The sequence below is a fragment of the Dunckerocampus dactyliophorus genome, chromosome 20 (assembly GCF_027744805.1).
Source record: "Dunckerocampus dactyliophorus isolate RoL2022-P2 chromosome 20, RoL_Ddac_1.1, whole genome shotgun sequence".
Lineage (NCBI taxonomy): Eukaryota > Metazoa > Chordata > Actinopteri > Syngnathiformes > Syngnathidae > Dunckerocampus > Dunckerocampus dactyliophorus.
The window spans coordinates 3799282-3826226 of record NC_072838.1 but is presented as its reverse complement, the minus strand read 5'-3'; the positions used below and the strand labels follow the sequence as shown (position 1 = coordinate 3826226).

The window sequence follows — 26945 nt, the reverse complement described above, 5'->3', positions numbered from 1 at the left end:
CCCCAGCGTGTTTACCAACTGCTAGGATGTTCCTCATTAGAGCTGCAAGCGCCTCTTGTGAATGGTGCAGGAACTGATGGCAACTTTTCCATCCATCCTTGCGTTGTCAATCTCTAGTCCCAGTTAGCTTCGTTTGGTCAGTAGGGAGTCAGTTGATTCCAGGTGTTGGTACGGTGAAACCTCGGTTTCTGTACCATTTCTTTCTGTACTTCCCAGTTTCTGTACGCCGCAAAATATTGCACGTAACAAACTAGTGTCACGGAATCGAGCAACCCAAAGTATCCTATGCGTTGCTGACTCAGTCTCTGTGTATTTGTTATTGAGTACGGCTGCTAAATTCCACCATGTGTCCAAAGAAATTTGAAAGCGCGAGCACTTTGGTAACACAGGTGAGAGACACTGTTGAATTCAAGAAATAACTCATAGCAAAGTACGAAAGCGTCGTACGCCTGGCCGATCTCGCCAGAGTACAGGCTAAGTCCGCTTTAACAATAAGTTCCATCCTGGTAAACACACAAGAAATCGAGGAATAATCTTTCAAAAAGGGTGTTTAGGGGAAAACTGCTATTTTGGAATTTTGCCCATCATCCACAATCCTTCAGTGAGACATGAACATGCATGTCTTTCTCCTTTTTGTGCGCCCAAAGATATAAAAAGAGGCAGCTAATTCATGCACGTAATGGGACACACCTGGTCCACCTAGAATGCCGCTATTAAAGCACCTCCAACAAGCATGTAGTACAGGCGCATTCATAACAACGTAGTACTTGCAGTATCTTGCATTATATTGGTCATTTAAAGCATTAGAGGAACTTCCTTCCTGGGTGCATTGATTTCTCATAGCAACATAGAAAGGAAGGATACACCTGGCATTAACTTTTCCAAACTCAAAAAAAAAAAAAAACGCAGCAGCAGTGGGTGCAGCTCCAGTTTGTAGTGTTTCCTTTTGTTAGTGGCCTGAGGCATTGTGAGCGAGTGTGTAGTGAAGCTAGTAGCTAGCCAGTGTGGTGTGACGAGGTGTCACTACGCTTGCAACGTAGTCCTTTGGCGTAACAATGTTAATAACAATAACAGTGTCGCTGTAGCTGGGTTAATATGCAGGTCACATTCTGTAAATGGAGCGGTGTTGGCGCTTTTTTGAGTTTTTTTCAGAAGGCTTTATAGGTGGAATAGGTCCCATTGCGTGCTTTCTTAGCTGCCTTTTTATTTTAGCTGCTTTTATATCTTTGGAATGCACAGAAAAGAGAAAGACAATGTGTTCATGTCTCACATAAGGGTTGTGGATGATGGGCAAAATTAAAAAAGAAAAAAAGTGCAGTTTTCTTGACTAAAGGTGAGATTGCAACCGATGGAAGATGTTGAGAAGTCCTCATGGAGTGGGATTCCCCTTCCAAACAATAACCAATTAAAGAATCTTCAATAAATCTAAAAATGATTTTTAACGTTTTATTTGTCACCTGTTTGTTTCTCAGTGTTTTTTGCATGTAAAACTTTAGTTATTCTTTAAAAAGAATGTATTTTTGTTAATATATTTGGGTGTCTGGAAAGGATTAAGTGGATTTTTATTATTTCTTTGTTAAATTTTTGCGCTTTTCTTTTTTTGTCTGACTTTTTAGAATGAAAACTGAGGTTGTCCTGTACAGTAATCACTGGTAAATTTTGCTTAAATATGCATTTTTAAAAAAACTAATAGTGGGCCATATTCAACCAAAAAACAGTGATAATTTATTCATTTATTTTGAAAAATCATGACAGAGTGAAGCTTCCAAATTGTTGCAAGGGAAGACTGTACCACAAACTCTTCATCCTCATCCAAGTTTTAAAAACCAAGACCTTGGAGACTTCTGCAAATAAAGTTTTGCTGAGAGTCATTCATAAAAAAGGTTCACAATTAAGTGGAAGCTCGGTGTTTGTCATAAATTTGTTTCAAAAGGTCTGACCAAACGTACGAAAACCGAGACAATTTTTCCCACAGGAAATAATGAAAGTCCCATTAATCTGTGTCCGGCACCCGAAAATATTCAGAAAATAGTGATAAAGTAGTGGTAGTTTTCCCATGCAGAAAACAATGCGATATGAGTACAGTCGTCCCTCACTATGGCTGAGATGGACATGCCATGGCTGAGAGAGTGGGGGAAAAGTAGTTCTCACATTCCTTGTGGAAGTGGTAAGTTATTGGCTTCTTTTTTTTCCTTGTTCCCCACTCCTCCTACCGAGATGAGCAAATTAAAAAAACAATACAAGCAGTTGATGTTTGCTAAATACAAGGCAGAAGAGTCTTGATCATCACAATGATGTTCTGTCAGGTTCGTTATTTTTGTTTTTTTTAAGGAAAAAAAATTCTGTTTCTTCATATTTATTTTATATATACTTTTTTTTGGTCTTACTGTCATCTATTATGTATTATTATCCTGATTATCACAGAAAACATGACATGGAATGCAGGAAGTGAACAAGTGTTGTAATAGATGTGGAATAGACGGGGGGTAGGATTAAATAAGCTTTGCTTCTTCCTACTCCTTTTGGACATGGAACTGTGAAAGAATGATTCATGAGATGTATTCCATTGGAACCTTCATGTTCAAATCTAATACCAAACCAAACCTTTTGAAACACTTTCTTAAGTTTAGATTAAGTAAATTGGAGAGGCTAACGAGTTAGCTCGGTAGATTGTTATGCTAGCAGCGGCTGGCTCTTATGTCCCTGTACAATGTGATGTAAACGAAGAATAGGAGTGATATTTCATGTCTACAGGGTTCCAATCATGTTAAAACCCGTATTTAGAAAGAAACAGATTTGCTATGCTCTAAGTACCAAAATATTCAGTTTATTGATATTGAATCCTACTTATCGCGTCGGTTCTGGAACCAATTAATTAAGATAAACGAGGGATGACTGCATACTTCACGAATGGATGGAACTTATTGTTGATGCAGACTTCCTTTACATCCTCAATAATGTTTCTCACCTTCTTAATCAAATTGCTGGCTATCGCAACTTTCTTTGGCCCCATGGCGGGTTATTCAGCAGTCACACTCAAAAAACGGGTAGTGAGTCAGCAACTCGAAGGGTGCTTTGTTTGGGCGCTCTATTTTGCAAAACGATACAACACAGGAGGCGTGCAAAAAGCGAGGTTTGACTGTGTTGCGACATCCGGCGGACTTGTAACTTGCATTTGCCCACGTAGGATGGTTCTTTCTCATCTTGAGCTAGATCAAATCCAAAAAGACATTCCCTGTGTTTGGGTTCATTGTAGCAGGAAGCAACGTTGCCAGTAAAGTACTCCATCCAAGAGTGTCAGACCTCAGGGAATTGAACCAGAAACATTCCATCTTTCAAACGACCCCGCCGGAGTCGTTCATTGTAGACTCAGATCCAGCTATTTGTGTGTGTGTGTGTGTGTGGTGAGAAGATGTTAGAACTCTGAACAGAGCGGCGGATTCCGTGGTCGGTTTCTGTGTCAATGAGTGGAGATAAATGAGCGGCTTTCAAGCCGGGCCCGGCAGTTGTTGACGTCGCCTGAGCGGCACCGTGAATCTCCCCAATGAGATTCGGGCTGGGCAGGGAGCTTTAGTGCATCCATGGAGGATTTTATTGTAGCGCTTTGTCTTCTTGGGTCGCATAAACTGCCAAGACCAGACCCCGACAGGTAGCATTTAATCTGTGAGAGTAGCTCACTTAATGCGGGAGCTGTCAACGTGGTCTCTCTCTCTCTCTGAGCTCGTGACCAGGGGAAGCGTCCGGATCCGAGCGAGCGGCAGAGCTAATAAAGCCTGCGTCCTGTTCCTTTGCAGCTGCGTTCTGCACACTGACTCCGCCTTTTCACACCACACTGTGCCGCTTTTAAATTCAAATGCGGTGGCCGCATAGAAGGATTACTGTGAGCCTCCAGTCGCCTCCAGTCAGAAACATAGCAGCCATTTACGGCCGGAGAGAAGCACTTTATAAGCTTCAAACAGCCCAATCTCATGCAACCTCCCCCGCTGGTGAGGATCATCCATGGCGTCTGCTGTGTCACACTCGTGTTTTTACAGGAAATGATAAACATCAGGAAAACAACACTGCTCTTCGTCTTACTTTTAAGTTTCTTGGGGTATAATTTTCACATTGTGGCAGTACAGGCCTAACAAATAAGTGAACCACTATTAATAATAAGATGTGAAAACAGTAAAACAACCTTTGTACAACTTTAGACGACTATTACTAGAATTGGGTCCAACTCTGAACTGCACAACCTTTGGTTTAACCGTAAGGAAGCTGCGTCGTTGATTCTCGATCTGTTGTACACAGAATATCTTTTTTATTATGCAAATAAAAACACAATCATACAGTAATCCCTCGTTTATCGCGGTTAATCAGTTCCAGACCCGACCGTGATTGCGGTAAGTGAATTTTCGCAACGTAGAATTCCTTATTTACAGTATAAATGGAATATTTTTGTATTTTTACAGCATAGAAAACCTGTTTACAACCTTCTAAATATGATTTTTAACATTGTTAGAGCCCTCTAGACATGAAACAACACCCCTATAGTCACCTTTGCGCTCCTATTACTCAATATAGTAGACTTAATAGGAGAAAATAAGACAAGAAACGGGGTTATGACCTTCTGAATGAGGTTTTTAACATTATTAGAGCCCTCTAAACATTAGATAACACCCTATAGTCACCTTTTTTCACCATTCCTTTTTCTTTCTCTTATCCGGGTCGTGGGGGCAGCAGTCTCAGTAGGGAAGCCCAGACTTCCCGGTCCCCAGCCACCTCTTCCAGTCCCACTGGGAGGACACCAAGGCGTTCCCAGGAAAATGTGAGATATGATACCTCCAGTGTGTCCTAAGTCTGCCCCAGGGTCCTCTCCTGGCTGGGCGGGCCCAAAAAACCTCACCAGGAGGCATCTGGACTAGATCCCCGAGCCACCTCAACTGGCTTCTCTCGATGTGAAGGTGCAGCGACTCTACTCTGAGCCCCACCCAGATGACCGAGGTCCTCACCCTATCTCTTAGGGTGAGTCCAGCCACCCTACGGAGGAAACTCATTTCCGCTGCTTGTGATCGCGATCTTGTTCTTTTGGTCACAACCCAAAGCTCATGACCATAGGTGAGGGTGGGAACATAGATCAATCGGTAAATTGAGAGCTTTGCCTTCCCGCTCGGCTCTCTCTTCACCATGACGGTCCGGTACAGCGACCGCATTACTGCAGACGCTGCGCCGATTCGCCTGTCGACCTCGTTTGTCAACAACACCCCGGGATACTTGAACTCCTCCACCTGGGGCAGGACCTCACTCCCAACCTCTCCCAAGGGTGAACACCTCAGCTTGTGATTTTAGTGATTTACAATCAATAAAAAGATTGAAAAGCCAAAAAAGTGGATTTAAGTCACTCAGCATTTGCGCACATTTGTTTATGTTTTAATTAAAAGCAACGCATAACAGTTTTGCACAAAATATACACTTCCATTTGCATCCTCAAGAAATAAATCCACAATCAAATAAACTGTAAAATATTTGGCCATGTGACTATATTTCATTGTGTATTTGCTAATTTCATGCTAAGAACTCACTTGTCACTTTCAGTCCTGTTACTTAATGGGCTTCGGAAACGTACAAAAATTAAACAAAGTTGCTAGAAATGAGCACGTTCGGAGTAGTTCAATATGTGCATTATTAGATTTGGAGTTGAAAAAAGACAGAAATGTAAGTTTGTTTTCCTTTTGTAAGCATCACATTGCCGTCTTGTGTTAAGTACATACACGCTTGTGTCCTGCGTTGTTCCCAGCAGGGCTGCCGGGCGTGTCATGACGGCGGTGGCCAGCAGGGGGCGGAAGAGACGAGGAAGCGGAAACACAGCATTATCTTCCACATCACAACACACACACAGACGGCGAAAGAAAGAGAGAGAGAGAGAGAGAGTGACACACACACGTACAAACACTGGGCGACACACAAACTCCGGCAGTTGGAGAAGTGTCCTCGCAGCAGCAGGTATGTCAGAGCATTCTTATCTATGTCTTCTTTTCATCCCAATCTTGCCGCCAAACGTCGCGCATCGTTTGCCATTCGCTATGTGTGCGTGTGCGCGCGCGCGCAGTGGCGCGCTGAGTGTGTTTTGCTTTGCGGATCTTGTCCCCCTTTTCCTCCGTGCTTTCTTTCTGCGTCTGTCGTGTGACTTTTCCGGCATTTCAAACTGACATGCCGTCATTTAGTGCGCGCGTCCACGCCACGGTGCAAGTTGTGTGTTTTTGCTGCAGTGTGCGTGCGCGTACGAGCGTGTGTTGACGCCTGCTTGCTGCCTGCTGTATTTCTATTTATCTGGCTCTGATACAGTGCAGCAAAAGTTGGAGCTTGAATGAAATGCATTCTCAAAAACACACGCACAGACACACACACGCACAGGTGTTTTCAGAGGACAATCACTGTCCCTCCTCCCAGCTGTAACTTAAAAAAATCAGAACAGAAAGATAAAGGTCACCTTTTCTCTGTTTCCTCTGTCCAAAACAACGTCAAAATCCAACACATTAAGCCTCATTCATGTTTTCGTGCACTTCCTGAACGTGTATTTGTCAGGAGAAAGCAAAGGCTGGGTGTCAAGTGCATGCCAAAGCAGTAGGTGGTGCAGTAATTTCCGATGACAAGTCTTTCCTAGAAAAGAGAGTCTTCAGCCTTTGGAGTTTAGTAGCAGTGGCGGTTATTTATTTATTTATACATTCACATACAAACACTTTTTTGTGCAAAGGATATACAGTATGTGATGCATTTTTAAAACGTCAGTGTCAAAAACAGCACCTGTCCACATCAAAATGACATTGCATGCTATCCTGCGCATGCCAAAGCACCAGGAGGTGCTATGACTTCTAACAGTAAGGCCGTTTTAGCCAATCAGAAGCCTGAAGAAATGCGTTGCCTGGTATAGGCTCAATTTGAGCATTTGGTAACAATTTTTTGCTCACAGTCAGTTTTAGCACTTCCTGTTATTTTTTTTGGCAAAGCCTATGCTGAAACGTACGCATTTTTAAAACATCAGTGTCAAAAACAGCACCTGTCCACATCAAAATTACAGTTGCAGGCTGACATGTGCATGCCAAAGCACCAGGAGGAGCTATAGCTTCTAAGGGTAAGGTCGTTGTAGCCAATCAGAAGCTTGAAGAAAGTCATTTCCAGGAGAAAAGGCGCAATAACAACAACTATGGCACGTTTTTGCGAGTGAAATGTCCGTAAAAATGACATTTGTAGGCTTCCAAGTGCATGCCACAACAGCAACAGGCAGTGCTGTGGCCCCTAACCCTCAGCCCATTTTAAAAGATCAGAGTCTGAAGAAAGTAATTTCCTGGAAAAGGTAGCAAAAAGTTTTTCACCAACACCTGTGTTGACAACATGAGAAATGGAATTTGGAATGTGTGTTTTGGAAGCCTTCCTTCACTGCTTCCTCAGGGACCACGTCGGCATTTGAACAAAATGTTCACTGTCGCGGTTTGGACGCCACGTCTCGCGTACGCTAAATGAGATGTAGGATACGGTGTCAAGCTGTGAGTCTCCGTGTTTGCAGGGGTGGAGCGGGACACTTTACGCCTGTAGAGCTTCAGCAATAAACATCATCCCATAAAGTGTGGCTTTAGCCGGGAGCTAACCGCTTCATCTGGACCGTGCCGGCGCAGTAATAACACCCCCCACCACCCGCCACCTTCCCCGATCCCCCTCATGGGAGCCATACATCAAAAGGGGATGCAGACGCGTTTTATTAGCCACAGTCAAGCTAAATATTGCATTTGTCGCCTTTCCCAAGTAAATATTCAAAGGCATTCTTGCACTGCCACTGGAAATGCTGCAACATGCATGCCAGCCCACTAGTTGGCGATGTCACACAATGCCTTTTGATACCAATACTTGGTGTATGTATGGGCTTGTAAGTAATGCTGTGTAGGGCTGTCATCAATATTGTTTTTAAATTAAATCAAATAAAATAGTGTCCCTCTAGCCGTTTGTGAGCATTGTCTTGCCATGTCTTAAAGTATGTAAGTAATTGCAGTGTTTTTTAAAATGTCACAAACAAGACTGAGCTGCCTGTGAGTGCTTTATGCGCTTTCATGGTGGAGTCTCCAAAAGTGTCCACTAAGACCAGATGTTAACGGTAGTCACTTTTTAAAAAAGGAGAAACTAGATGGGTCTGATCGCTCGCTAAATACAAACAAGAGGCTAAGTTGGCAACACTGATCCCTTTTGCCACGTCGTCTTATTCTCTGGCATACCAGGTGCGTTACGAGGTGTTGATGAGCGCTTGGGGCGTGGGGGGTGGGGCAGGTAGCACCAGATGTATTTGTGGCGGTCCGTCATGTGGGCTTCGGTGTCAAGGCTGTGCAGGAAAGGTGAGGAGGAAGAGGAGGAGTCAGACAAGGTCGCCTTGGATTGGATGTCTTTATCGATCACTCGGTCTTTTAAAAGTGTGGATAAATCACAACACAGGAGGACACCTTCATACGTCATGACCTTTTAAAGTGGTGTTAGGCGCCATCTTTTTACCTCCACCAAGGAAACTGTGTTGTTAAAGCGTGGCCTTCAACCTGGATGATGTTTTTGTGATGGTTCGGTCTTCGCCCCGTTCAATTTAGGTGAAAATCTATAAATGAATTGCTCAAGAAATGACCAAAAATGTGTAGAAATACAAATGAACTTTCTTCTGTTGCTGCTTTTTGGCATTTTTGTTTTTAATGTCACAAGCAAGACGGAGCCGCCTGTGAGAGCTTTTAGATGGGGGCGGGCACAGCAGGACACAGCAAGACCTGCTTTCATGTTAAGAGAACCCGAAAGTGTCCAATAAGACCGTAAAAAGTTGCTTGACTTGTTGCCAGGTGGGTTTTTTGTAAAACAGAATCTAGAGGGCTTTGAGTACTCCTAAAGTCACTAATTTGGCAAAGCTTCTCCGGTCCTTCCTGCTACGTGTTTTTATCCTCTGGCGGAGCAGGTGCGTATGAGGCGTGGTGCCGTCTACTGTACGGAGTTGGAACGACTAGCTACATTCACAGGCGGCCCCAGTATAATGCGTTTATGAGCCAGGGCCGACGGTGCAAACATTTTTAATTTATTTGTGGCGGTCCAACACAAATTACTTATTTTTTTATTATCTTTTCATTTTTGTTATTTAAATTTTTAAAAAAAATTTTTTTGATAATTTTTTCAGCACAAATAAATAAAACAAAAATAAAGTATGTAAAAGTATTATTATTATTATTATTATAAAAATATAAAAATTGTAATGACCAATTTTGGCACTGTTTTGTGACAAATTGCAAGTCAGTCCAACCTATGTGGTTTAAAAACAGCGCCACCATGTGGTGTATTTGTCCTAAAAGTAAAAGCACAGGCAACACAATCGGGGTGCACGTTTTGACACATTTTCACCCTTTTTGTGCGGCAGCGCTTCAGGAGTAAACGAGTTATCTTCCGCAGATAAAAACATGCGTACAGTGAAAAGATGGCAAAGGCCAAGACGAGGGTGTGGTTTAGCGTTTTTTTGTTAGTTTTTTTTCCACCTTTTTTTCCAAAAAGGTGTTGCAACAGCAGTGAAGATGCTAAAATGCTGCAGCTTGTTATCTTTTCTCGTTAGCTCCTTCTCACAGAATCCTTCTGTCACTCCTGCCCCCCATACTCCCACCCCTCCATCTTTTTGTTTCCTCTCACGAGACTGAACCCCCCCACCCGGTGGGTCGGCATCCTCGCTCTGTTCTGGCTCCCAGAGGGAAAAGGCCGCAATGTAAATTGTTTTTCTCCGTGATGCAAACCCAGCCTGCTATCTGTCCATCTTAATGAACTCGCCTCCCTCTACCGACACCCCCGCCCCCCCACTCCCGTCTCCACCTACCACCTCCTTCAAGCTCGCTTTCAAGTATCAACTTCACGCAGTGCAAGTTTGTGCTGGCGTTTGGAAGCGGGGGGGTTGGCAGTTTGAGATGACATTAATTTGCGGCGTGCAATGAGATGAACGTGGTGGTGTGTGATCGCTCCGGCTGGTGGGGAGCGGGTGAGAGCGGCGGGTACGGACGCTGAAAAGTGCCAGCACTGAACTCCCATGTCGCCCCTTCCCTGACGGCCGCCTGAGGCTGAATCGGCGAATAAAATGTTTTCTTGACAAAGTGAGAGCGAAGGCGTCGGCTGGTAATGACCTGGCTGGTGCATGATGGGAAGACACGCCAGAGAAGAATAATTAGACGTCACTGGGCCCGGGGGTGGGGCTAAAATGACCTGATATGAACTGATATGTATCGCTGCATTCCAGCTGTGGCATGATGGAATTTTTTTTTTGGGGGGGTGCATGTTCTCTAGCCCTTTTTGCATGTTTGTGGTATTTGGCATCACTCAGCTGAGAACTCTCTGCGGTCTACTTGACCCAGGACGGTTACAAAGTCTCACAGTAGAACCAGTTCTTCAACACTCCAGCTGTGGGTGCAGGCAGGCAGGCAGGGAGGGGGTTGGGGAGTGTGGCAGGGGTGTTAAGTCAGTCGTGTCGTATTGCAGTGTTACATTTGTCTTTAAGCCTTTCAGTCTTTGAGTCCACAGCAGCACCCGCTGCTCGTTGAGATGAGCAATACTTACTTTCATGTCCGAGTCAACAAAAGTTGTCGCTAGAGTGCCTAGTATGGGTCTGAACACTCGCTACATATAACAACTAAGTTGCACAGTTGCAGACACTGATCCCTTGTGGTACATCTTATTCTTTGGCAGATGAGTTGCGGTTTAATGTCTTCACGAGCGAGGGAAAACGGGTCGCGCCAAATCCATTTGTACGGTGTCACGTGTCGACATTGTCCCGAATTTCTCCGTTATCTTAAACAAACGACTCTGCCAGCTTCTTCATTTCAAGTCATTTTCGTTTAAAAAAAAAAAAAAAGTATAAAGCGCAACCTCGCTTAGCGTCCGCCCGGGTTAGCAGAGCAGAAATGTACGGCAAAATTGTGCCTCCTAATATTCTAACTTTATTCCAATAATATTTTCACTGTATTCCTGTAATATCATCACTTTTTCCCCAACCTCATTTTCCAGAAGTTAGAACTTTATTTTTTGTTTCTCATAATATTATATTTATATATTTTTTCTTTAATATTTCAACTCTAAGCTACTAAAATGACATAAATTTTCATTCTATTATTATGAGTTTATTCTCATAAATTGACTTTTTTTCTCATTAGAATACCACTTTATTTATTTTAATAATAAATAATAAAACTTTATTTTCCTAAAATTACAGGTGTTTTTTTTCCATTTCTGCAGGTTTTTTTCCAACAATTTCAACCTTCTTGTAAATTTTCTTCTCGTAATTATGGCTTTATTCCATAATATTTTGACCTTTTTCTCGTAACATTAGAACTTATTCCGCAACCTACATTATTCATTCGATTATTCATAATATTATGACTTAAATAAAATATATAACCTATTTCAACTTTGTGCTACTAAAATGCTATTTTCCTCATATTCTGACCTTATGACTTTTTCTTGATTACAACTTTTTTTCTGTTAATATTTTTTTTATTCTTGTAAAATTATTGCTGATTTTTTACATTTTTGTTTTGTTTTGTTTTCTTGTGAAATTATATTTTGAGACTGAGTGGCGGGCCAAGAAAAAAAGAGCCACGGGCCGCACTTTTGGACAGCCCCGATTCAAGGTTACTTTTACATTCATCGCAGACGTGACTCTTGACATGAGTGTTGCCAAAGACATGATGTGGCAGCGAGACACCACACAAACACCATCCTCCTGTTATTTCTTGAATTCTATTCAATTAAATCCTGTTTTTCACCTTCTTTATCTAAATTCTGGCACCTGAAACTTACTGTTGCTCCATTTTGGGTTATTGAGGTGAGAAACACTGTTGAATTCAAGAAATAGCTCATGTCTGGTGTCCGTGTGGTGTCTCGCTGCAACGCTATGACGCTAACCACGGTCACACTGTATTTATGAAAGATTCGTGCCGAGGTGAAGCACGCGCACCCCTTCTGTCATGGCGCGAGCCCTCGCCGTGTCGCTTCAGTATTTTCCATCCGCCGCTAGGAGCCAAGGCTGTGTGGAAAAGGTGAGGAGGAAGGGGAGGAGTCAGCCAAGGTCGCTTTGGATTGGATGTCTCTATAGATCACTCGGCCATTTCACCGCAGGGATAAATCACAACACAGGAGGACGTGTTCATACGACATAACCTCTTATAATGATGCTAGCCGTCATCGTTTTTACCTCCACCAAGGAAAGTGTGTTGTAAAAATGTGGCTTTTGACCTGGACATTGTTTTTGTGATGGTTAGGCAATCCTCCTGTTCAATTTTGGTGAAAATCTATACATTAATAGCTCAAAAATACCTAAATTATCATTAAAAGAAATAACACTTTGTTTATGAAGGGCCAAACTGATGCAAATGAATCAAAATTGTGCCATATCAGACCCGATGCTGCAATGTTTCACACAGGACTGCAATCTATGTGTGGTGGCGGGTAGATGATGTAATCGTCAAATTTGCATAATTGGTCCTGACACATGTGCATGTCATTTTTATGGACGCTACGTGGGTAGAGGTGGGTACCATGACAGGTACTGACCGAATTCTATCGGTACTGCTGAGTACCAATTCACGTAGAATCCAACGCTACCATATTTCGGTACCTAAACGCATCTTTGTGACTGTGAGGGAGTGAAAGAGCTGGCAATAGCTGGGTTGCATGGGACGTCCGGTTGCAGTCGACACTGGCTCAAGCACTTGAAAGGCAAACGGGCTCAAGTTCGCGACCAGCACCAACCAAAATTTATACTGAAATGAATTTAATTTGTGCATTAGTAAGAAAAAGGGTATTCATGTCGAATGAATGTGTGAACACTGCAATGGTACAATACAAACAGTCGGATGTTGTTTTAGGATGCTTGTTTATATATTGGAAATAAATGTTACATTGAAACATTTAGACATTTTATTGTTCAACAAATTAGTATTTATTACCAGATAACATACACAAAACCACCGAAAATTGATACAGTTCAGCACCGGTACCGATTCTGAGGTACCAGGCATGCGTACCGTATCGGTTCAAATGTGAACGGTACCCATCCCTGCACGTGGGAGACAAAAAGTGAGCAAAAAGCCATGAAAAACAAAACAAATGTGTTTAGAAATACAAAACAACTTTCCACTGCTTTATGGCGTTTTTTTAACGTCACAAGCAAGACGGAGCAGGTCACTTGTGCTTTTAGGTAGGTGGGGGGGGGGGGCACACCAGGATCTGGCGCTTGTCAAGAAGAGGGATGCATTAGGCGACATTAAGTTAAGTGACATCAACTCTCTCGGTGAGTTTGTTCTGTTGTCATGAAAACGTTGTCTGTTCACGTGCTGCTTGTTGTTTCATTGACTGTTCTCGTGTCCGCGGATGTGTCACACTTGTACAATCCTTTCCTGTTCTCTATTGCCGCCGTCCGAGCGCATCTGCAAAGCACCTGGGCCGCCCGAGAGGCCGCCCGAGAGGCCGCCGGTCGGCCGCGGCCAGTGCAGAGAAGGGAGGCATTGTGGCTTTCGTGTTGCCTTCAGGGCGTCTTTGCTGTGTCTGTTGTGTTGTTGTCCGGAAGGGGGAAGTTTGACAAACTCCTCCCACCCTCTCCCCCCCTTTGTGTTTGAATTATTGCGTGTGCGGAATTTGCTGGTTGCGGAAGTGCAGAAGTGCACTTTCACATCACAAACGCATCAGGAAGTGAAAACGGGGGTGAAGGTTCTCACATGGTACACCTGCTAATGAAGTCCCATACAAGACCTGCACTGAAAATGTATCCATTTAAAAAATGATACCTTTCTAATATGTCAGTGAGCTTAGTTTGCGCCATGAGAGTGTCAGGTTATTAAACTTATCTTCCAGGATGGTGCGGTGCACTTGAGCAAAGAAGTAAACGTATTTTTACATGACTACCTTTCTGACAGAGCCAGTCAACACACACATTGTCTGTTTAAAAAGGCAGAATTTTTGATACAGGTCTTGCATTGTGTTAACTCATAACGTCCAGCTCTGTAAATAAAAAGCCTTGAACATGACTTGCACGGGATGTCATTAAGTGACGCCTCTTTGCCGAACCGCTTCCTGTCGCCGCCTGATACACTTCCTGTCGTCAGGGAGACGTTAAGTGAAAGGTGGAGATCTCTTTTCCGGTGTTTTTCCACAACGGTGTCAAGGCAGGCTGCGTGAAGCGTGTGTTTGACGTCCTCGCCATGACATCATGAAAGACCGCCCTAAGGAATGTCTTCCGCTTTCCTGCAGCCCCCACCCACCCCCCCTCCCCCTTATCCTTTAGCTTCCTCTTTTCCTGCTCCGTGCATACACATCCCGTGAAGCCATAAACAGGCTGAAATGAACTCCCTTGAGTCCATAAATAGCCCTGAACGCTCACCGCAGCAGGCCGCACCCGCTCGTCAGCGGTGCCAGGGTGGAGGCCCGGCTGGCATCCTCAGCACGTGGTTTGTTTGCGCGTAAAGGGTTGGGAGGGTCCTGGGCGTAGCATGTGTTAAATTGACCGGGGGGGAGGCGGGGGAGGAATCAATAAATAATAGAGAAGCAGTCTAAAGTTGGGAGGCTGTGGCTTCAGCAAATTGATGGCTGAAGCCACAGAATGGGCGTGGCTGCGAGAACAGCCCTCACTTTTTATTCTGTCTTGTCAAGGGATAGAATGTGTGTGTGTGGTTATACAGCACATACGTTATTTTTAATATTTTTTCAGTAATTGCAATATTTATTTGATTACATTTTTGCAGTAATTGTAATATTTGTATATTGAATTTTATTATTTAATTGATATTTAGATTAAATGTATACATTTTGTTAATTTAATATTTATATTTAATACAGATTTTTCAATGAATTTGGATGTACTTTAGAGTAGTCGGTGTACAGCTCCATCTCAAAGCACTGTCTGGCGGCTCTGTCTTGTTTGTGACGTTTGAACCAAAAGCGACAGAAGTTCAAAACACATTTGGACTGCTTTTCATGTTCGTTTGTTTCTTTAACTCACTTTTTGCAAATGCGTCATGGCCAGTGATGCAAATTCGTCAGTCCGCCCTCGGTACACCGCCACCCACCCACCCACCCGCCCGCCACACATAGATTGCAGCCCTGTGGGAAACACCAGCACTGTTGTGTAAAAAATCTGGCAACACAAAGATAAGTGTGTCTGGCTGACAGTCAAGCGTGGCGGCGGGAGCGCCTACGCGAGTGCCGCCCGCATTCGGGGAGCTGCGGTTCATCGTGGGCAAAGACGAATTCCGACATGTGACATTGTGAAGCAGAAAGCAGGCCGCATGGCAGAATATCTTCTCAAGGAACAACACTATGGAAAGTCAACGATAGATGGGTTGTTTTGGGGTAATGGGCCACAAATGGCCTCACGTGGACGCTTTGGACACCCCTGTCAAAACTCACTGAATGATCAGGGAACGGGGGAGACAGCCGGCCGAGCAAAGTGTGTGTTTGTGCGTGCACCGCAGTGACTCCTTTGTTCGCGCTCACTTGTGACAGTCACGATCGTGTGATCTCTGCGGAGACGACAACCTCCAACACACACTGCTGTGATGAAGTTGGGTGTTATTTGTGGTCCAGTGGGTCGCCAGCGTTGTTAATGAGCTGCTGTTGCAGGCGCTCCTGAGTGATGCTTTAATAAGACCAGTAATTGTCCACCCTTGTCAAGAGCGGCGCAGTAAAGCCGCTTTATCACGGCACTAAGTCACCAGAGAAACACTTCTCCTTGCTTCCCTTTTATTAAACGTTGTCCGTTGTGTGCGGTCACGTGGGCCTTTTATTGCTGCCAGCGCCCTATTGTTCACTTCACGCCTTCTCCAAAGTGTTCCCACAAACTTGGAAGCGTGCAGGCGTTCAAGGTAAGCGTAGAGGAAACTGTTGATGACGCTCATCTTCGACTCCTGTCTCGTTCAGAAAGGCATCTCTACAATTGGTGGCCCCCGACGTGGTTTGAACATTTCCACCCATTCTCAACTCCTGTCTCGCTCTGAATCTCATCTCCACATTTGGTGCCCCCGACGAGATTTGAGCAGTTTCACTCCTCCTCGACTCCTGTCTTGTTCGTGATTTGAACAATCCCACTCCTCCTCGACGCACGCCTCATTCGGAATCGCATGTCCATATTTGGTAACCCCAACTTGATTTGAACCATTCCACTCATCCTCGACTCCTGTGTCGTTCGGAATCGCATGTCCTCATTTGACGACCCTGATGTGATTTGAACAATTCACCTCATCCTGGACTCGTTTTGGAATCGCATTTCCACATTTGGTGACCTCGGCTTGATTTGAACAATTCAACTCACCCTTGACTCCTGTCTCGTTCGGAATCACATCTCCACATTTGGTGACCCCAAAGGTGATTTGAATAGTTCAACTCACCCTTGACTCCTGCCTCGTTCGGAATCACATCTCAACAATATCATCAAAATGACTTATGGGCAGTTAGTTGCAGTTAGTGTTGAAAAACACCTTATGGTTGATTTGATGTAGAGTTGGGTGAGAAATGTCAAGTCAATCCCACTAATGGGGTTAAATAACAGCGCCACCATGTGGTGTATTTGTCAGAAAAGTAATAGCCCAGTCAACACAGCGGGGGTGTACGTTGTGGCACATTTTCATCCTTTTGTGTGCAGCGCTTCAGGAGTAGTCCTCATTTATTTCATACGAGTGCCGTCCTTATTTTTGCATTTTTCGGGGTTCAAGCAGCCTTTGACTTCTTCCTCTCTGAGTGTCTGCGCCATTTAGTTCAAGTAGGACAAGTAAAAATAGCCACAAATCAATCCCAAACGTTCCCGGCCTCTTTGTGCATCTCGATGCAGGCGAGTGCAAGTCAGCGGGGGCTTGTGGGGGGGGGGCTGCAGCGTTCTAAAGAAAAAGCTTGGCCACAATGACTGGCAGACTGGCGCTCATTACAAAAAGAAACTAGAAACATACGAATGCTGGTGGCCCCAGTTCTGGGCCGTGACACACTTTGAAAGCTATTAAAGAGGCAGCAGCGGCAGATTGTGATGATGATGATGATGATGATATGACCTTTGAGTTATTACACGCTTCAGTGGTAATCCTCTGAGCTGCGGAATTTAGCTAAGTGGAGAGCATGTTTGCAGGAAGCCAAGTGTGCACAGTTCAAATGAAAGGTATTTTTAATGAAGTGCCAACAGTAACACACGTGCGTCTTTATCATCGCCAAACGTGACAGAAACGTAGCGTCTGTCACTTGTTTACTTCAACTTTTCAAGTTGTGTCTTCAAAAATAGAAAAAAGAAAAAAAGGCTTCGCTACACACCATAAAATAAGTTTAAATGCTAATTGTGGGATTGTTTTTGTTTGCGTTATTCGTGTATATATTTGTGTATATGTGTGTATGTATGTACTGTGTGTGTGTGTGTGTGTGTGCGTGTGTGTGTGTGTGTATATCCATCCATCCATTTCCTATGCCGCTTCTCCTCATTAGGTTATGTATGTATATATAAAATTGCTAGAATTAGCATTTTGCACATTTGGATCTTAATGAGGTTTTAAGTAGAGCTACAATATGCAAAAACAAGAAGGGGGAGTGACACAAAAAACATTTTCAAAGTCATTTATTGAAAACAACAATTAAACTGAAATAGGCTGTTTATCAGCTGATCAAGTTTAACAAAAAACTCTCCCAACCAGAACAAAAAATGTTCTCAGTAGGACTCAGTAATGAGGAGCTCCACCGTTCTTGTTCATCACTTCAAAAAGGGCTTTGGGCATGCTTGATGCGAGTGTTTCCAGGAGGCTCGTGGGAACATTGCTCCAAGTGGTGAAGATGGCTTCACCAAGGCCATCAACTGTCTGGAACTTCCCTTGCCATCCATCCCCAAATGTTCTCTATGGGATTTAAACTGCAGCGTTGTCCTGTTGAAGAACCCAGCTGTTACCACACAGACGAGGGCCCTCAGTCATGAGGGATGCCCGCTGCAACATCTGCATCCGTTTGACGACCCTGCACCACCTGAAGCTCCGGTGTTCCACTGACTGAAAAAGCACCCCACACCATGATGGACCCCCCTCCACTGTGCCGGGTAGAAAACATCTCAGGTGGGATCTCCTTGTCATGCCAGTAACGTTGGAAGCCATCTGGACCGTCAAGGTTACATTTTTTCTCATCAGAGAATAAAACTTTTGTCCACCTTTCAATGTCCCATGTTTGATGCTGCCTGGCAAAGTCTAAACGGGCACTTTTGTGGCGTTGAAGGAGACGAGGTCTTTGAATTCCTTTTTTGTTTTTTAAACCCTTTTCCCTCAGATGCCGTCTGATGGTTATTGCGCTGCAGTCGGCACCAGTAAGGACCTTAAAGTGGGTGGAAGACCGCCCTGTGTCTTGATGGACAGCCAATCGGATCCTGCGGCTCAGCGCAGGTGTGATTTTTTTGGGTCTACCACTTGACTTTTGTTCCATAATGCTCAGGATCTTTCTAATTTCTAATTTCACATAGCTATGCTCGCTTTGCTAACGTTTGTGTCTTCCTGTCCCGCTCCTTAATGTTACGTTGTTGCATGTGATATATGGCATCTATTACGTTAGACAAGTGCGGCATTACAAAAATGCTAAAGTGCGAACTAGTGTTGTCACAGACAGAGGATGGCTTTGTAAAAAAAAAGAAAAAAGGAGGCTTCACTACACATCTTTAAATAAAGCTGTGTCAACTATGCGACTGTCTTCTACAGATGTGGGAGCTGTACGTTTGATCATGTTGTTTTTGTTCAGCGATTACGCTAACCTAGCATGATGTTGCTTTCAAAATGTAAGCGTAATCTTTGCACTTTAGCATCACATAGCTGTGCTAGTGTTGCTAACCTTTGCGTCCTCCTGTCCCGCTGCCTAATATTACGTTGTTTTATGTGATATATGGCATCTATTACGTTGGACGAGTGTGCTGTTATAAAAAATGCTAACTAGTGCTGTCTGAGAGAAGTGTGGGCAAACACCGCTCATTAGCATTAAAGCTACACACACACACACATACACAAAATGCTGTGTCGCTAAAAGCACTTTTAAAGTGGCTTACACAATTCCGCTACACTATTAGATCCTAGCGGGTAGGAGAGGTTTATGGTCCGTGGATAAAGGGGGTTAGCATTTTAGCTCATTATAGTGCTTAGATTTAGCATTGAGCTTTCCCTTTAAGTGGCGGTGTGGCTATTTTTATTGTTTTTAGTTGAGTTTTTGATGGGATTTGTAAGTTACAGGCCCGTCCATAACTTTGGGTTCTGCACCGATTCCAACAGGAGTGTGGACCTCGTCCTAGAATGCGCCACATCTTCTTTTGTAGCACGGCTGTGGCTGTGTATGCTTTCTGGGGGCTCGGCTAGCATCTGCAGTGGAAATTCCCTGACCCGGGATGCCCCATCCTTCACGTCCCATTTAACCAGACAGAGCGCATGCCAGCCCTGCCGGCGAGTCCTGAGCAGCTTGTGTTGGAGTAGGAAAGCTTTCTAGTCTGCAGCGTATCGTTTACCTTTTATCTTAAAAGCCAGCTCGGTCAGGACACAACCATAATGCTCTCTAATCCGTCACATTCAATGTTTCCCCAAACGTCTCCTCATGGCCAATCTGAAATATGATCGTTCATCCAACAATTCTGAATTTAGCTGCTTGAACATGTTTTGCTGCCAGCCTTCATGTGTTTATGTCTGCGTGCACTTAGTTGACTCATTCATGCTGAATAGCAACAGTGTGGGAATGAAAATATTAGAGAATAAGAAGATGTAGCAGGAGGGATCAAAAAAGTGACTGTAGCGATTATAGCGACAAATCTAACTTCTTATGGTCTTCTTGGACACTTGGAGACTAACATGAAAGAACGTATAGCTTCTCAAGAGGTCCTGCTGTGCCCCCCCTCTCCCCAAATCTAAAAGCATTCACAGGCGGCTCTGTTTTACTTGTGACATTAAAAAAAACACACACACACAAAAAGAAACGACAGAAGAAAGCTTATTTGTATTTCTAAACATGTTAGTTTTGCTTTTCATGTTTTTTTGCTCGCTTTTTGTCTCGCACGGCGTCGGCCACCATGACAATTATGCAAATTAGGCGATGATCTACATCATCAGAGATTGATTGCAGTCCTGTGGGAAACGCTGTACTGTGGTATGTAATAATATACCTCATACATAATGATGCAGTTTATTTTGACATTATGCTGAGGGCCAATAAGAAAAACAAACTGCGGGCTGAAAATGGCCCCCCGACCTCACTTTAGACACCCCTGATTAAAATATATTGTCTTTAGTCCACCATTTAATATGTTGTTTACATTTATAAGCAAAAATGGTATCACTTTCTTCGATTTTGAGGCCTAATTCAGACTGCAGTTGCCCAACTTCACCACTAGGTAGCGCCATTAGAGTCAAGTAGTGCTGGTGTATTGGAAAACATGGGCAAACCCACAATACCACCTTGGGGTTCTGGTTCTGGTTGATTTCACTCATGCTAACTCTTCATAACCAATTTAGAACACAGTGAGACGCAATCAAAATCAGGTCAAAACGGCAAAATATCAGCAAAATTAGTGGATTTAAAAAAAAGATGATTATGTATTGAAGCCTGATGTGCTGCATGTGTGCTCATGCATCCTGTTTTTACATGTCTGAGGAGGTGCGTGCACGTAGATGCGTGCTGTAGGGCCAGGAATTGCATGAAACCATGCCAACGTTAGCCTTTAAGCTACAGCATTGTTCTTGCATGACGGCGGCGTGTTTCTATTCCGGGACTTGCACGCCACCTCGTCTGGACGGCGCCTCGCTCTTGACGTGACAGCGTCGCTTCCCGTCGCACCTTTCTGCCACCGCCTACTCCCAATTAGCGCGTACACGTGGTCACGGCGTCGTGTGAATCCCAGACTGGGATCATCTGATTCAAGAAGGGGGAGATGTTAGACTTTGCAGCTCTACGTGTCTGACAGCGTGTCAGCAAGTACCAGCGTTTCCCATGCATGCATCGTTGGTGGCGGTCTGCTACAAAAAAATATGGACCGCCACATATACAGTAGCTTCGGTGCTACCTGTTGGCCCTCGCTTATAAATAAACACATTATAACGGGTCTGTCTGTCAATGCAGCTTGTCCTTCCAACTCCGTACAGTAGATGGCATCCTAACTCTTACTTCTTAACACACCTCACACCCCCAGAGAAGAAGGCGTGGCAGCTACTTTGTCACGATGTTTAGTGAGCCTTCAGACCCCTTTAGGCTCTAAGCGACTATAGCGACTTTTTCTGGTATCATTGGGCACTTTGAGATTATCTAAGGTGAAAGCACGTACGGCTCTACTCAACGAGCAGCAGGTGCTGGGGGGAAAGAAGGAATGTTATAATGAATAAATTTGTAATAAATACATGCTGCGCTTTTCTGGTTTGTTTTGCTGCGTCGGCACTTTCTGTCCCTCACTTAAAAGTGTACCGTGTGGGAACTTGGCCCGCCTTTGTGCAGTGCCCGGCGTTCCCTACGGAAAAATGCCATTACCAATCCAATCCACTTTATTTATACAGCACATTTTATAAACACTGTTTCCAAAGTGCTGCACAGACTAGCAAAACCATAAATAATAAGTAAATAAAGGAATGTAAATGTAAATAATAAGTAAAAATTACGACAATAAAAACTAAAAGATCAAATAGAAACAAAGAAACGTACTACAATAAAATATTTATAACAAGAAATCGAAACAATAAAAGCCAAAGGTCCAAGAAGTAGGTAAAAAATAAATAAGTAAATTTAATTTAAAAACTAAAATAAATAGAACCAATAAAAACTAAAAAAATAATAAAAGACACAGAGGACCACACGACTCACGCCGAGTTAAAAGCCAAAGAATAAAAGTGGGTTTAAAGACGAGACTTGAAGCTTTCAATGTGGGGGCCGTTTTGAGGAGGGAGAGTGTTCCACAGCTTTACCAACAGATGCGGCGTATCCCTGCCATGCTTTTCTTTCTCGTCCTGCCGCCTGCCTGCTACTTTTAGTTTTAAGGAAGTCTGGTTCCTGTTTGCCGGGCTTCCGACGTCTCGTCCAATTCATGCACAATGTCAGGGCTTGGAGTCATGTGACTTATTTTTGTTGGGAAACAGTTTTGAGAGCGCAAAGCAGGCTAGCTAGAGCAGCTATCCATATCGATTGTACTCTGCACTCGCATGCTTTGATTCGTTGCACAATGTGGAAAGTAGAGCGAGTCATTATGACCTTTTTTTTCCTCAATGAAGGCCCGCTTCGCTGCAGCGCGCGCGTGTGTGTGTGTGTGTGTGTGTGTGTGTTAAAGTTAGTTCACGCGATTGTCAGCGCCCACTCGGAGTGATGATGGGGGTGTGAAAGATGTTGTTCTGCTGGAGTAGTCGTGTTGGCTTTGTGATGGTGGGGGTGTCGTCTTTTTTTCTGTTGTGAATGAAGCGCGCACACACACACACACACACACGCACGCACACATTTGTGTGGAGCAGCCAGAATGTCCTCAACAAAGACAAATGTCCCCTCAATAAAGGTGGGATGTGGCGGGCGGTGCCTCATTAGCAGAGAAAGACAAGAACACACACACACACACACACACACACACACACACACACACACACACACACTGACAAAGTTAGACAATGGAGCTTTAGACGTGTTACCATGACTTCCTCCTCCACCCAACCAAAAAGCGCCATTCATCTCTGCCTCGGTCACGTGACCTGGCTGTTTTTTGTTTTTTTTTTCCCTCGCCTCCCCTCATCACACACACACACACACACACACACACAGACACACACACACACACACACACACACACAGACACAGACGGATCCTGTGAACTTCTTTTTTCGGGGCGGCGTGTTCCTTGAAGCGTGGCCCCGGAGGCTCCCGTCATTGTCGCTCGCCGTGATCAGTGAGTGGAAAGTGGTGATGATGGGGTGCCGGGGGGTGGGCGGGGGGTTATGGAGTAGATGGGATGCAGGCCCCTGCTGGGAAAACCTTAATTAGTTTCTTCCCCCGCCTCCCTGCAAAAATGAAACATTTAACTTCCGGTGTTTATTTTTCGTCATCCGTTCTAAAAGAGGGGTCCAACACAAATTGTTTTTTGGAAGCAATTGATTGAGTTGTTGGTTCCGTGAGGATGAAATGTTGCCCCTCATCCACAATCCTTACGTGAAACATGAGCACACGTCTTTCCCTTTTCTGTGCGTCCCAAAGACAGGAAAAAAACAAGAGCGCTAAAAATGCATGTCATGTGACACACATTTCGACCATTAAACATTCACTGTTTAAGAGACATTTTGCGTGCAAGTGACCCACGATGGTGGGGGGGGAACCCCATAGAGTACACAAAAAACCTTATCGGCCACCTGAAACGGCAGCCCTACTGCAACGCCTGGGGTTTGAAAAGTGCAAAAGGTTTGCCAGAGACCTCCGTGGCGTCGCATCTGCTGCTCGGAGCATGCGCCTGAATACAGTGCACCTTGCTGGGCTACGGCAGGTGGCTCCCTTCGCTCTTCCAAGAAAAAAACTGCATCTCAGTTTTGTGATATAAGTGAAAAATCCTATTATTAGAGTAAAATTCACTCTGCTCTTTTTTTCCCCATTTTTGCAGTTTTTTTTTTTTTTTAAAGTTCCAATTATTTCAACTTTCCTCTAAAACCATCTTTGTAAAAATCTTTTTTGTAATATTATGACTTTATTCCCATTCCCGTAATAGTATAACTTCCCCTCCAACCTAATTTTTCAGAAATTGAAACTTTATTTGGTTTGTTTTTCATAATATTGCGACTTAAAAAAAAAATAAGATTTTTTTCTTAAATATTGCGATCCTATGCTGCTAAAATGACACTATTTTCCCTTATAATATTACGAGTTTATTCTCATAAAATGACGACTTTATTGTTAAAATGTGACATTACAACTTTTCCGCAACCTAATTTTGCAAACCGTTCGTCGTTTTGTTTCTCATATTACGACTTAAAAAGTGTTTTTTCTTTATTATTTCAACTTTATGCTCGTAAAATAATTTGTGCCTCGTAATATGACAATGTTATTCTCATAAATTACATATTTTTCTTGTTAATTACTTTTCTCTTCATATTTTGACTTTATTTTTGTAAAATCACCTTTTTTTTTTTTTTGTTTTCGTGTTTAATTATATTTTTAGAATGTGCTGTGGGCCGTGAATGGCCCCCGGGCCGCACTTTGGCAGGCTCTGCTTTAACGTGTCACATGCAACAGAGCGTTAAAGTTTCTATTATTCATAAGCTTTGGTTCCGCTGGTCCAGATGACACGGCACCGCCTGCCAGACGGCTCCAGCAGGACCTCATTGACACCCCCCCCCCCACCCCGCCCCCTTTCCAGCATGAAACAGCATATGACTCAAACACCTCCCCTCCTCACCTTTTAAATTACACTTTGTCAAACTCACTGTTGCCCCTGGAGGACAAAGCTGGCACTGCAGTCTGACCAAGAACACCCTCACCCCCACTCCTCCTCTTATGTCACTAAAGGTCAGCATTTTCAAAGTAGCCCCAGGGGAACTGCAAAGGGTGGTGGGGGGGTCACCTTAACAGTCCTAATTAGGGGGTCAGGACCCAGGCAAGGGAGGAATGAAACCCTGATGATGTTTAGTGTCATTTTCCCGCCTTTTTCATTGATTTATGGAAGACTTCCTGTGACTTTTGGGCGCAACCCAAAGACATTCATCTCTGAAACGCACGCATCATTAGGCGTCTGGGACTGCCCACAGGAGCTCACGCGGCGGATGCTAATGCAGGCTAATGTAGATCGATAAGTGTCGAGGTGTTAGGGCTGCGTTATAATGGCGCTGTTAGCATTATGTGCGCGAGGTTAGCCTGTTTACACGCTAATAGGCGCTAGTGCACATCAGCTAACTGATGACAAATTCATCAATAATTCGTTTTGTGCGGGGAAAATTGAATGCTAACGAGATTGCACCGTCTGTTCCAGGAAGAGTTGGGTAACAAATAAATGTTAGAACATAAAACTCACTAGTTTATTGCTGTTAAATACATTTCCTTTATGGACTACGGAGCAGGATGGCTGGGCTTCATGGAAACCGCACGTTAGTAAATGTGACACACAGGTCCCAGGGAGCCCCGGCAGGTCCGTCTCAGTTTGACATAATATCACCCCTCATATTATCATTATCATGATCATATCATATTCATATTTCAACGTTATGCTACGAAAATCATGTTACTCATAATCTTACCTTGTTCTTTTAAAACTACAACCTTTTCCTCGCTAGATTCACATCTTTTTCTCGTAGTAATTTTTTACTTTATTCTTGTAAAAAGAATTATTTTTTTAGTTTTCTTGTTAAATTATGTTTTTAGAATGTGGCGCGGGCCAATAAAAAAAAACATACAGTCAAACTTGTCTATAGCGACCACAAGAGGGAGTCTGCAAAAGTGGCCGCTATAGACAGGTGGCCTCTATAGACAGGTTGGCGTCCAGTTTGAATGTTGACCAGTAGAGGAAAAAAATTTAAAAAAGGGAAAAAAATAATAATAATAATGTTGACCAGTAGATGGCACTGCGGACTGCTGATAAAAGTTGTACAGCACTATTATCATGGTTCATGGTTTTAATCCTGAACATGCATGAGTCAAACAGTAGCACATCACATAGTACAATTCACAATTTTGCATGTCCAAAAAGGAGTAGGAAGAAACAAAGCTTATTTAATCCTACCCCTCATCAGTTTCACATCAGTTGCAATACATTTATTCACCTCTTGTTCTTCCAAGTGTACTTTGTAGGTCTACATGACAATGTAGTGCAATCATAGCCAAGGTTTTTACTTACTAAAAGGAAGCTAGAGGCCTAATAATAACTGATAACTGATAAAATACTTCAGTTAAGTACAACCGAACTCAGTTTTGCTCCCGCTGCCGCATGCATGCTAGCATATGTTTTTTTTTTATTGTAGCGTCGCTGGGAGCACGTCCTGTTCCCAGCCTACTTTGCGGTAATGTTTTGGTGCAAATGCTCTTAAAGTTACATGTTTGACCAGGAAATAGCAAGCTCAAAAGAAGACGGCTTTTTTATGTAGAACAACTGACAGTTTGTGTGGATCTTGTGAATGATTGTGACTGAGCTAGGACTCAGTAATTAAAGTCTACACTCGACGCCTTCATTGATTGAAAAACAAAACTTTTTCGTGCATGAAGCTTCTTCTTGAGTTGGTAATTTGGCCGCTATATGCAGTCAGATATTGACCAAGGGAGACAAAATGGGTGGCTGCTGGCTGCGTTGGACAGGTGACTGCTATACACAGGGTCTATAACATGTAAATTTGCTGGGGGGGATTTTTCAGTGGCTGCTATAGGCAGGTGGCCCTTCTATAAAGGTGGCCGCTAAGACAGATTTGACTGTATATATATATATATATATACAGTATATATATATATAATATATACAGTAGGTCCCCAACCAACGAACACAATTGGTTCCAGACGACCGTTTGCAAGTCGATTTGTTCGTAAGTCCAACAAAAGGTAATATTAGCAATGATATAGGTACTACATGTACGTGTATACATATACAGTATATGTGTATGTATGTAAATATGAGTTTGGATGCAGTAGTAATATTAAACCAGGATAATTAATGAAAAAAACAATAATAAAAATGATATAATAATACGTAATGATAAATGTTATTTACCTTTTGAAGAGGAGTGGTCGAGCATACGTCGTTGTGGTGGAGGAGGAGGAGTTATTGGAAAAAAGAGTCTTCTAAAAGAGGTAGTGTTCTGTGGGTGGTGTAGAATTAAGCAGGCCTATTAACTCTTCATAAACTTTAATCACACGCTCTGTCCGGGTTGTATGTACAGCTACAATGTAGCTTTCTTTTCTCCTTTACACTCTCTCCCCACCTTCTTCCTACCTGTTGGTCCCATTAGCAGTGTCACAGT

General features: G+C 43.5%; 1 protein-coding gene across 3 annotated transcripts in view; it reads left to right on the top strand.

Moving 5' to 3' along the window:
- The first annotated feature begins 5819 nt into the window (after nucleotides 1-5819).
- elmo1 (engulfment and cell motility 1 (ced-12 homolog, C. elegans)) overlaps nucleotides 5820-26945 on the top strand; it is a 90217-nt gene continuing 69091 nt past the window's right edge. For all 3 annotated transcript variants that reach the window (XM_054764305.1, XM_054764306.1, XM_054764303.1), the window contains exon 1: nucleotides 5820-5982. The gene's annotated coding sequence lies outside the window, so the exon portion shown is untranslated. The remainder of the gene's footprint in view (nucleotides 5983-26945) is intronic.